Here is a 13,033-nt window from a genome sequence, read left to right as displayed (position 1 = left end):
GTGTTTTGGGTTGTCTATGGCCTTATTATGATTTTAGGCAGCCTCTCTGCTAATGCATGAGATTGTGTTCCTGTCTTGCTAGTTGTTTGGTGTAGGGTGTCCAGCACTGTAGCTTGCTGGTTGTTGAGTGAAGCTGGGTGTTTGTGTTCAGATGGAGATCTCTGGGAGATTTTCACTGTTTGATATTACGTGGGGCTGGGAGGTTTCTTGTGGACCAGTGTCCTGAAGTTGGCTCTCCCACCTCAGAGGCACAGCACTGACTCCTGGCTGCAGCGCCAAGAGCCTTTCATCCACACGGCTCAGAATAAAAGGGAGAAAAAGTAGAAAGAATAAGGATAAAATAAAATAAAATAAAGTAAAATAAAATAATTAAAAAATAATTATTAAGAAAAAAATTTTTTAAGTAAAACAAACAAACAAAAAACAGATGGACAGAACCCTAGGACAAATGGTGAAAGCAAAGCTATACAGACAAAATCTCACACAGAAGCATACATATGCATGCTCACAAAAAGAGGAAAGGGGGAAAAATAATATATCTTACTCTCAATGTCCACCTCCTCAATTTGGGATGATTCATTGCCTATTCAGGTATTCCACTGATGCAGGGTACATCAAGTTGATTGTGGAGCTTTAATCTGCTACTTCTGAGGCTGCTGGGAGAAATTTCCCTTTCTCTTCTTTGTTCACACAGCTCCCGGGGTTCAGCTTTGGATTTGGCCTCGCCTCTGCATGTAGGTCATGGAGGGCGTCTGTTCTTCGCTCAGACAGGACGGGGTTAAAGGAGCAGCTGATTCGGGGGCTCTGGCTCACTCAGGCCTGGGGAAGGGAGGGTAGAGATGTGGGGCAAGCCTGCGGAGGCAGAGGCCAGTGTGATGTTGCACCAGCCTCAGGCGCACCATGTGTTCTCCCAGGGAAGTTGTCCCTGGATCACGGGACCCTGGCAGTGGCGGGCTGCACAGGCTCCCGGGAGGGGAGGTGTGGATAGTGACCTGTGCTCACACAGAGGCTTCTTGGTGGCAGCAGCAGTGGCCTTAGCATCTCATGCCTGTCTCTGGGGTCTGCGCTGATAGTCGCGGCTCACGCCCGTCTTTGGAGCTCTTTAAACAGCACTCTTAATCCCCTCTCCTCGCGCACCAGGAAACAAAGACGGAAGAAAAAGTCTCTTGCCTCTTTGGCAGGTCCAGACTTTTTCCTGGACTCCATCCCGGCTAGCCGTGGTGCACTAGCCCCTTCAGGCTGTGTTCACGCCGCCAGTCCTCTCCCTGCGATCCGACCGAAGTCCAAGCCTCAGCTCCCAGCCCCGCCTGCCACGGCAGGTGAGCAGACAAGCCTCTCGGGCTGGTGAGTGCTGGTTGGCACCGATCCTCTGTGCAGGAATCTCTCTACTTAGCCCTCTGCACCCCTGTTGTTGTGCTCTCCTCTGCGGCTCCGAAGCTTCCCCCCTCAACCACCCACAGTCTCTGCCCGCGAAGGGGCTTCCTAGTGTGTGGAAACCTTTCCTCCTTCACAGCTCTCTCCCACTGGTGCAGGTCCCATCCCTATTCTTTTGTCTCTGTTTATTATTTTTTCTTTTGCCCTACCCAGGTATGTGGGGAGTTTGTTGCCTTTTGGGAGGTCTGAGGTCTTCTGCCAGCATTCAGTGGGTGTTCTGTAGGAGTTGTTCCACATGTAGATGTATTTCTGATGTGTCTGTGGGGAGGAAGGTGATCTCCGTGTCTTACTCTTCCGCCATCTTCCCCCTCTCTCTCTCTCTTTTTTTTTTTTTTTTTTTTTTGCGGTATGCGGGCCTCTCACTGTTGTGGCCTCTCCCGTTGCGGAGCACAGGCTCCAGACGTGCAGGCTCAGCGGCCATGGCTCACGGGCCCAGCCGCTCCGCGGCATGTGGGATCTTCCCGGACCGGGGCACGAACCTGTGTCCCCTGCATCGGCAGGCAGACTCTCAACCACTGTGCCACCAGGGAAGCCCTTCCCCCTCTCTTTATTGCCATTTTAAACCTGTTTTCCTGTTGATTCTGTTTCTCCTTTGTTCCTTTTTCTTTTTGTAGTTTGATGATTTCCTTTTATTTTATGTTTGTGTTCTCTTCTTTCTGTTTTTTGTGCATCTATTTTATGTTTGTGATTACCCCTTTTTTCAAGTATGTTAACCCCTTCCTATATCTGCTTCCTTTAGACTGATAGTTATGTAGGCTCAAACAAATTCTAAAAAAAGATAATAAGAATCTACATTTTTTACTCTCCTCCCCCACACTTGATGATTTTGATGTCCTTTTTTACATCTTCATGTTTATCCTTTTGCTGTTCCTTGTGTTCATCATTGTTTTCACAGATGGATTTCTTTTTTCCTTTTTGATCTGTATACTGGCTTATTTAAGTGATTTACTTTCCAATTGTGATTTCCTATTTCTTCTTCCTTCTTTTCTATTTAGAGAAGACCTTTCACTATTTCTTGTAGGATAGGTTTAGTATTGCTGTATTCTTTTAGTTTTTGCTTGTCTGAGAAATTCTTTATCTCTCCTTCTATTCTAAATGATAATCTTGCTGGGTAGAGTATTCTAGGTTGCAGATTATTCCCTTTCAAAACTTGTTAACTTTTGTCATTTTGAGTATAATGTGTCTTGGTGTAGGTCTCTTTGGGTTCATCTTGTTTGGGATTCTCTGTGTTTCTTGTATCTGGATATCTGTTTGCTTCTTTAGGTTTGGGAAATTTTCAGCTATAATTTCTTCTAATACATTTTCAATCCCCTTTTCTCTTTCTTCTCCTTCTGGAATCCCTATTATGTGTAGATTGGCTTGTTATATTATCCCATAGGTCTCATATATGGCTTTCATATTTCTTCATTTGTCTTTCTGTCTGCTGTTTTGATTGGGTGATTTCCATTATTCTATCTTCCAGATCACTTCTTCATTCTTCTGCATTATTCATTCTGCTATTCATTGCCTTTAGTTCAGCTTTTGTCTCAGCAAATGAATTTTCTAATTTTTCTTGCCTCCTCCTTATATTTTCTCATTCCTTTTTGCAGTACTCTGCATTTCTGTTGATAGCCTTTATTAATTCCGTCAGTGTTTTCATTACCCCTTTTTGACTCGGTGTCTGTTAGACTGAAGAGGTCTGTTTCATTGTTTGTTCCTTCAGGGAAATTCTCTTGGTATTTTAAGTGGTAGTGGTTTCTCTGCTTCTTCATTTTACTTCCGTTTCCCTTACTCCGTGAGTTTAGGAGAAACAGTTATCTACTGTAGTCTTGGAAGGCTAGATATATGTGGGAGCATCCCTGTGTAACTTGTGTGGGTTTAATATTTTTGGCATGAGAGCTGCTTTTAGTTTGGATGCCTTCCACCTCCTTCCTCAGCATGTCCTGGCTGTTAGCCCCTTGATAGGGGGTGTGTAGATGTGGTGGCTCATGCATACTCCCAGGGGCTGCCACAGCAGGGGCAGCAATCGACTCTTGCTCATGGGTCTCTCAGCAGTGGCAGCAGTCTGAGCACACTCCCTGAGCCCATGACAGGGTGGGGACAGTGATTGGCACTCACTCCCGATTCTCTCGGAAGTGGCAGGGACCCACACCCACCTCCGAAGCCCATGATGGCAGAGGGGGCTCACGCCCACCCCCAGAGCTTGTATAGGCCGTCCTGTTACCTGACAGCCTGAATGGGGAAAGAATTTCCTATGTGGTCCCACCCCTCTCCTTGAGCACCCCCCAACAATGGTGCCTTGCCACTCTGGCTGGCTCAGGCTTCTTCTGCATACACCCTCAGTTGCAGCCACACCCTGCTCCAGCCCCTTCAGGCTGTCTCCACTCAGCCAATCCTAGTTCTCTCCCCAAGTTGACCTCTGAAGCCCACGCTTTAGCACCCAGCCCCCGACCACACCGGGGACAAGTGTCTCAGGCTGGGGAGTGCACAGTGGTGGTATCGACCATCTGTGAAGGTCCCTCTCTGTTTTGCCTTCCACAGACTGGTTGTCATGCTCTCCTCCAAGGCTCCAAAGTTCCCCCTCTATCCTGGCTTGTCTCCCCGCCAGTGAGGGGACTTTCCAGGGTGTGGTAACATTTCTTCTTCCATGGCTCCTTCCCAGGGGCACAGGTCCTATTCCGATTCCTTTCTCTCTCTCTCTTTTTCTTTATTCTTTTGTCATACCTGGTTACATGGAGCTTTTCTTGCCCTTTCAGAAGTCTGAGGTCTTCTGCCTGTGTTCAGTAGATATTCTATGAGAATTGTTCCACACAGAGATGTATTTTTGATGTATTTGTGGGAGGAGGTGAGCTCCACGACCTACTCCTCCACCATATTGATCTCCCTTCTGTTTTATTTTCTAATATAAGCATTTAAGATTATAATTTTTCTCTAAAGTACCACTTTAATTGTATTTCACAAGTTTGACATGTAGTGTTTTGTCTCTAAGCCTTTCTAAATATTTTTAATTTCAATTACTCTTTACTCCATGAGTTATTTAATGTTTTTAGATCTCTTTCTTTCATGGATGTTATTTTCACTAAGTTTAATAATTCTAGGAATAGACCTATTTTTTCTTTAGCACATTAGGAATATTGTTGTACTGTTCTCTAGCTTTCACTATTGATGAAAAAAGGAGTTAATGTAATTGTCATTTACTTGAAGGTTATATATCTTTTCTCTCTGATTGCTTTTAATATCTTTTCTTTTCTCTTAATTTTTAAAATAAAAATTTAGTTTATCATCTATTTATGACAAGGTACACAACAGGCAAAGTGTTTCACATCATAGATTGCACTTCCAACTCCTTGGAATATTCATTTCTTTGGCTGAAAGAGAGACTAGACGGGAAAGGCAGGCAATGCTTAGGCAACTAAAATAAGGTTGGGGCCAAAGGGAGCAATACTAACATCATCCTCACAGGGAATGGGCACAAGGGGGCTGTTAGTAGCAAGCTGATTTTCTAGAACTGTTAGCTAGAAGCATAGAAGCACTACTTCTGGACATTCAGACAGTCTCAGGCTTCAGTCATCCCCACCACACAGGTACAGAGCACTTTCTGGTAGCCACTCTTGGTGTCTTGCTGGATGTAGTAGTACAGCAATTTGGAGACCATGTTTCTAATCAACACCTTATAATGAGTCCCCTTGCCTTTCATGGAGCAAAATGCAGGGGCTTATTATGAATACACTAGGCCAGGTTCAGGAAAGCATTTTCCTGGTCTCCTTTGACCTCTTTCTTGATGTTCTTTAACATGTTATAAGGTCCATAATTCTTGTACCTTTCAAATACTTTCTGGAGGTGACACTTGATCATGATGCTGATCCATTTGAGAACCTCAGTTCCTCCCCTCTTCTCTTTAGTACAATAGAGATCCAAGGCATCTTGGTCAATCAATACAAAATCAATGACAGAGCCATCCTCTCCTCTTCTACCCTTTGCAGGGGCAACCGTCCGCTTGCAGAAGTCACCAGATATGTCAGAAACAATGTCCTTCTCCAGATCAATCTTATACACTTCCTTGTAGACTGTTAATTTCCTGTAGCCCCTGGTTGGTCCTTGAGCAAATGGTCTCAATGAGGCAGTCCTTATCAAACCCCAGCCCCTACATGGAGGCTTTCAGTTCAGAAGCATAATACTGAGCATGTGTTTTCAATGGGCCTCAAATCACCATCTTCAGGTGGCTGGACAAGGCTGACTTCAGTGTTGATGAAAGTTCCTTTTTGGTCTCTCTCTGGTAGGCAATATCCTGTCTCTGTTCATTGCTGCATTTGGTCAAGATGTTGATGATGGTAACTTCATCTATACCTTTGGTCCTGATGGCTGTTTCAATGTTCAAAGCATTCTACTCAGCATCAGAGTTGTACGCTTTGACTGACCTGTATGTACTTGAGGGTGTAATGTAATCACTCTTCAGGTTAGGCTTGTACAAAATTTCATAAGCAGTAGACATTTTGACAGAAGCTGGGCCAGGTACCGAGAGCTATGAGCATTCCCATATGTGGACTTCTTAAAAAAATTTTAGACATTCTGAAAGTTTCACTATGATGTGTTATAGGTGTGGATTACTTTTTATTTAAACTGCTTGTGATTACTTGGGCTTCCCAATTTTGTCAGTTATCTATTCTTCAGTTCTGAGAAATTTTTAGCCATCAACCCCTTCAAATACTGCTCCTTTTTTGTCTCATGTCTTTTAGAATTCCAATGCAATCTTTCTTGCCTACTTTTTATCTCTTTGTCTCTCTGAACTGCATTCTGGACAATTTCTTTAGATCTGTCTTCCAATACAGTAATTCTCACTTCAGCTTTTTCTAAGCTGCTGTTAAACCTGTCCACTTCATTTTTTAAACTTTTTTTTTACATTGAGAATATGTAACACAATTCAGAAAAGTGCAAAAATATAAATGTATAGCTTAACAATTAATTATGAAACAAATACCAAATAATCACCCTATAAATGGAACATTATCAGTAGTCCAGAAGTCCCTTGTGTCTCTGTTTCTGATCCCCAACCACCACTGCTTCCACCAGAGATAATCATCACTGTGACTTTAGTGTAATCATTTCTTTGCTTTTCTTTATAGTTTACCAGCTATATATCAATTTTTGTTGTTTTAATGTAACACTCTGTATTATGGGTCTTTCATCTTTTATTCAACATAATATTAAAAAATTAATCCATGTTTGTACCCGTGGTTCACTAATTTTCCCTGCTGGGAAGTAGTATAGTTCATGAGAATATTATAATTTTTTATTCTATTTTTGAAGAATATTTGGATTAGTTCTTTCCCCTTTTTGTGGAGACTATTTTCAACAATGCTGCTATGAACATCATTGTATATGTATATTGAAACACATGTGCATAAATTTCTTAAGGCTATGTATTAGGAGTGGAATTTTTGGGTCACAGGTTATGTATACCTTTAATTTTACTAGATAATTCCAAGCTATTTTTCAAAATGTTTGTTCCACTGAAATTTTTATTTCAATTGTTTTACTTAATTCATTTTTCGAAATTTTATTGCATTCTTCAAATCTGCTTGATAATATATTCCCTTGCTCTTTATGCATATTTTAAATTTCTCCTTTCATTTTCCTTAAGTTTATACTTATTATGTATGTTTTTTCAGATGATTCCAAAATAGAAGCTTTGCAGGCATGATTCTGATATCTCAGGGTTTCTCAGCGTTAGCACTATTGACATCTTGAGCCAGATAAGTCTTTATTGTAAGAGGCTGTCCTGCATATTAGAGGATGTTTGACAGCATCCCTGACCTCTACATACTAGATGGCAAGAGCACACACATTCCCCTCCCAATTGCGACAACCAAAAATGTCTCCTGGAGGGCAAAATTGCCCCAGCTTGTGAACGACTATATGCCCTCTACTTTTTCCCTTATGGGACCTCACTCATGGTGTCTTGTTTCCTTGTGTTTTGTGATTTTTTTTAGGTAAGCTCATGTTTCTTAAACCTATATCTGTGGGAATTCTCTGATGCCTAGATTGAAATGTTTTCCTTTGGGACTGTTTTCCATTTGCTACTGCCAGGCACCTCAGGACACTGACAGCTCAGGATCACACAAAAAATAAATATTTGGATGTAGGTTTTTTGAACCATCAAGATAGTGTGAATTTTGTCCAGCAAATCTGCACAAGGGCTAGCTGGTAGTTACTAATTCTCAAGAGAGATGTTTTTCTCCCTTCTATTCAGTGCCAGGTTTAAGGCAGGCTGGTAGAGCACAGACTTATTTTTAATTCACCCTTATGATGAATTGTAGCCTTTGGGTTCCAGGTTTATGGGATTATACTGGGAGTGTGGACTCCTGTTAGACTTTTTACATTTGACAAGTCCTCCATGCCTTGCAAGATTTGTGAAAATTGAAACTCATTATAAATGCTGAAATTAGTACAGGCTTATATTTCTGGTTTTTATGTGATGTTAAGGCTTCTGAATTTACCTGTAATTTTTTCCCAGTCTATTGATGCGTTTAAAAATAGGTTTTAATTATTTTGTCCAGCATTTTTAGGTTTCCTTAGTGAGAGGATCAATCACTAAAGTACTATGCTGGATTTCACCAAGATGGTGGAGGAGTAGGAGAATGTGGAGTTCATCTCTCTCCAAAAATGCATCAAGAATACATCTGCAGATGGAACAATTCTCACAGAACACTGGCTGAACACTAGCAGAAGACCTTGGACACTGGAAAGGACAAGAAAGATCCCTGCATAACTGGGTAGGACAAAAGAAAGAAGGGAAAAAGAAGAGGAGAGGAAATGGGATGGGATTTGTACCCCTGGGGGGGAACTGAGGCAGAGAAGAGGTTCCCTAATTCAGGGAAACCTCCTCACCAATGGGGAAATCAGTTGGGACAGAAGGGGAATATCTGTGGCTGTCAGAGGAGGGTGAAATGGACAGTCTCTGGCAGACAGGACAGAGTGAGACCTACACAGACAGTCTGTGACACAGCCTTGCATGCCCCAGACTGGGACATGTGTCCACCAGTGCACACTGGGGCTGAGAGCTTGAACGTGGGGACTAGAGAGAAAACCCAAAGGGAGAAAAGCTGTTGGCTGTGAGGAGACAGCCTGAGGGGACGGGAGGGAGGAAATCTACAATTGGAAATGCTTGTGGAAGAAACCCAGACTGCCATAGAAGCAAGGCGCCACTGTTGAGTGATGCACAGGGGGTGGAGCTGCCATTGCAGCCTCTCTCTCCCCACATGTCAGTCCCCTACCCCACCAGGCACTAGGAAAAGCCCCCACCAGGGCTGACCTTCTCGTGCTGGCTGCCAGGTGATAGGAAAGTCTTCCACTAGGGCCGGATCTCTCACATCCATGGCTGCCAGCTTTCCTGCATACCTGCTGCCACCAGGAACCCTATGACACAGGCAGTCATGCAATCTCCATGCCCTGTCCTCACCGGGGCAGACCAGAGTGTTCCAGGGCAGCCTTGGGAGCAGACTCCTGTGTATGGCCCACATGCAGAGGTGGAGCTAAAACCACAGCTGAGTCCCAGGGGCAGGGCAACTAATGAAGAGGAATGAAAATCTTTCTGTGACACTGCACAAACTGCAGTTTAAAACCCCACAATCAGCTTGGTAAACCCTGCATCTATGGAATATCTGAATGGACAATGAGTGTTCCCACAACTGAAAGTGGTCTAGCTCTAGCAGCTGTGGACTTTGGGGATTAGTACCCATGAAAGTTGGGCCACGTCAGAGTCTGAGATGCACCCATAGTGCCCACAGAGGGACTAGAGACCTACCTAGAGGTTTTTGAGGGCCTCCTGGGGAGGTGGAAGTTAGCAGTGACTCACAGTTGGGTCAAGGACAGCTGCAACACCAGAAAAATGTAATTTTTTCTATTTTTTTATGCTTTGTTCTGCTGTTGTTTTTTTAATTATTATTTGTTTTTATTTAGTTTTTAAATTTTTTTATATTTCTATTTCTATGTTACCTTTTTGTTCTGTGTTTTTCCCTTGTTTTTTTCTTTCCTTTGTTCTATTTTGTTTTTATCTTTTTTCCCCGTCTTCTATGTGTTATCTTTTTTAATCATTTTTGAGAGTTTTGTTTTCTTTCCTTTTACCTTCAGTTTGCATTCTGCTTTTCTTTGTTTTTATGTTTTGTTTTTAATTGTTTGATTTCATTTGGGGGTCCTTTTGTTTGTCTGGTTGTTCTCTTGTTTTTTGTTTTCTCTGTTTTTGTTTATATTTCTTTTTTGTATGTGTGTGTTTTTTTGTTTTTGTTCAGTTTTGCTTTTACCATTTATCTGGGGTTTTGTTAGTTTGTTTTTAATTATTGTTGATGCGGTTTGCTTGTTTTGCTTTGCTATTTGTCTTGGGTTTTGTTTTTCTGTTTGTTTTCATCCTGACCTTTTTCTCTTCTCTTTTCTTTTATTTTTTTCCCCTTTTTAACCAAGATGTGTGGCTTGCAGGGTTTTGGTTCCCAGGCCGGGGGTCAGTCCTGAGCCTTGGGTTGGAGTGCCAAGTCCAGGAAACTGGAAATCCAGAGAATTCCCAGCCCCAGGGAACCCCAGATGTCTCCCTCTCAACTCCGAGACCCGGCTCCACCCAACTGCCTGCAGGCACCTGTGCTGAACGCTTACACCAAACAACAAGCAAGACAGGAACACAACCACCCAACAGCAGACAGGCTGCCTAAAGGCACACAAAGCCCACAGACACCCCAAAACATACCACCTGATGCGGGCCTGCCCATCAGAGGGACAAGCTCCAACTCCACCCACCAGAAGACAAGCACCAGTCCCACCCACCAGGAAGCTTACACAAGCGACTGGACAAACCACACCCACTGGGGTCAGACACCAGAAGCAAGAGTAACTACGACCCGAGCCTCATCCACCAGAGGGCAGACAGCAGAAGCAAGAACTACAATCCTGTAGCCTGTGGAACAAAAACCACATTCACAGAAAGATAAACAAGATGAAAAGGCAGAGAGCTATGTACCAGATGACAGAACAAGATAAAACCCCAGAAAAACAACTAAATGAAGTGGAGATACGCAACCTTCCAGAAAAAGAATTCAGAATAATGATAGTGAAGATGATCCAGGACCTTGTAAAAAGAATGGAGGCAAAGATTGAGAAGATGCAAGAAATGTTTAACAAAGACCTAGAAGAATGAAAGAACAAACAAAAAGAGATGAACAATACAATAACTGAAATGAAAATTACACTAGAAGGAATTAATAGCAGAATAACTGAGGCAGAAGAACAGATAAGTGACCTGAAAGACGGAATGGTGGAATTCACTGCTGCAGAACAGAATAAAGAAAAAAGAATGAAAAGAAATGAAGACAGCCTAAGAGACCTCTGGGACAACATTAAATGCAGCAACATTCGCATTATAGGGGTCCCAGAAGGAGAAGAGAGAGAGAAAGGACCAGAGAAAATATTTGAAGAGATTATACTTGAAAACTTCCATAACATGAGAAAGGAAATAGACACCCAAGTCCAGGAAGTGCAGCGAGTCCCACACAGGATAAACAGAAGAAGAAACACTCGGAGACACAGTAAATGAATTGGCAAAAATTAAAGACAAAGAAAAATTATTGAAAGTAGCAAGGTAAAAATGACAAATAACATAAAAGGGAACTTCCATAAGGTTAAGCTGATTTCTCAGTAGAAACTCTACAAGCCAGAAGGGAGTGGCATGATATACTTAAAGTGATGACAGGGAAAAACCTTCAACCAAGCTTACTCTACCCAGCAAGGATCTCATTCAGATTTGATGGAGAAATCAAAAGCTTTACAGACAAGCAAAAGCTAACAGAATTCAGCACCACCATACCAGCTCTACAACAAATCCTAAAGGAACTTCTCTAAGAGGGAAACACAAGAGAAGAAAAGGACCTGAAAAAACAAACCCAAAACAATTAAGAAAATGGTCATAGGAACATACATATTGACAATTACCTTAAACGTGAATAGATTAAATGCTCCAACCAAGAGACAGGCTTGCTGAATGGATACAAAAATAAGACCCATCTATATGCTGTCTACAAGAGACCGACTTCAGACCTAGGGACACATACAGACTGAAAGTGAAGGGATGAAAAAAGATATTCCATGCAAATGGAAATCAAAAGAAAGCTGGAGTAGCAATACTCATATCAGGTAAAATAGACTTTAAAATAAAGAATGTTATAAGAGACAAGGAAGGACACTACCTAATGATCAAGGGATCAATCCAAGAAGAAGATATAACAATTATAAATATATATGCACCCAACATAGGGGCACCTCAATACATAAGGCAACTGCTAACAGCTATAAAAGAGGAAATCGACTGTAACACAATAATAGTGGGGGACTTTAACACCTCACTTACACCAATGGACAGATCATGCAAAATGAAAATAAATTAGGAAACAGAAGCTTTAAATGACACAATAGACCAGATAGACTTAATTGATATTTATAGGAGACTCCATCCAAAAACAGCAGATTACACTTTCTTCTCAAGTGAGCATGGAACACTGTCCAGGATAGATCACATCTTGGGTCACAAATAAAGCCTCAGTAAAGTTAAGAGAATTGAAATCATATCAAGCATCTTTTCTGACCACAACACTATGAGATTAGAAATCAATTATAGGGAAAAACACACAAACACATGGAGGCTAAACAATACATTACTAAATAACCAAGAGATCACTGAAGAAATCAAAGAGTAAATCAGAAAATACCTAAAGACAAATGACAATGATAACACGATGATGCAAAACCTACGGGGTGCAGCAAAAGCAGTTCTAAGAGGGAAGTTTATAGCTATACAAGCCTACCTCAAGAAAAAAGAAAAATCTCAAATAAACAACCTAACTTAACACCTAAAGGAACTAGAGAAAGAAGAACAAACAAAACCCAAAGTTAGCAGAAGGAAAGAAATCATAAAGATAAGAGCAGAAATAAATGAAATAGAAACAAAGAAAACAATAGCAAAGATCAATAAAACTAAAAGCTGGTTCTTTGAGAAGATAAACAAAAAATTGATAAACCATTAGCCAGACTCATCAAGAAAAAGAGGGAGAGGACTCAAATCGATAAAATTAGAAATGAAAAAGGAGAAGTTACAACACACACAACAGAAATACAAAGCATCCTAAGAGACTACTACAAGCAACTCTATGCCAATAAATTGGACAACCTGGAAGAAATGGACAAATGCTTAGAAAGGTATAACCTTTCAAGACTGAACCAGGAAGAAATAGAAAATATGAACAGACCAAATACAAGCAATGAAATTGAAACTGTGATTCAAAATACTCCAACAAACAAAGGTCCAGGACCAGATGGCTTCACAGGTGACTTCTATCAAACATTTAGAGAAGAGCTAACACCCATCCTTCTCAAACTCTTTCCAAAAAATTGTGGGGGAAGGAACACTCCCAAACTCATTCTAGGAGGTCACCATCACCCTGATACCAAAACCAGACAAAGATACTACAAAAAAAGAAAATTACACACCAATATCACTGATGAATATAGATGCAAAAATCCTCAACAACATTCTAGCAAAGAGAATCCAACAAAACATTAAAAGGATCATGCACCATGATCAATT

General features: G+C 41.6%; 1 pseudogene across 1 annotated transcript; it reads right to left on the bottom strand.

The window, feature by feature from the left end:
• Positions 1 to 4,976: 4,976 nt before the first annotated feature.
• Positions 4,977 to 5,905, bottom strand: LOC309958379 (annexin A2-like; annotated as a pseudogene). The gene has a single exon. The product of its transcript is annotated as an annexin A2-like (transcript).
• Positions 5,906 to 13,033: the final 7,128 nt, after the last annotated feature.

Source organism: Leucopleurus acutus (genome assembly GCF_964270905.1).
Source record: "Leucopleurus acutus genome assembly, chromosome: 2".
NCBI classification, from domain to species: domain Eukaryota; kingdom Metazoa; phylum Chordata; class Mammalia; order Artiodactyla; family Delphinidae; genus Leucopleurus; species Leucopleurus acutus.
The sequence above is the reverse complement of the archived record's forward strand: the minus strand, read 5'-3'. Positions and strand labels throughout refer to the sequence as shown.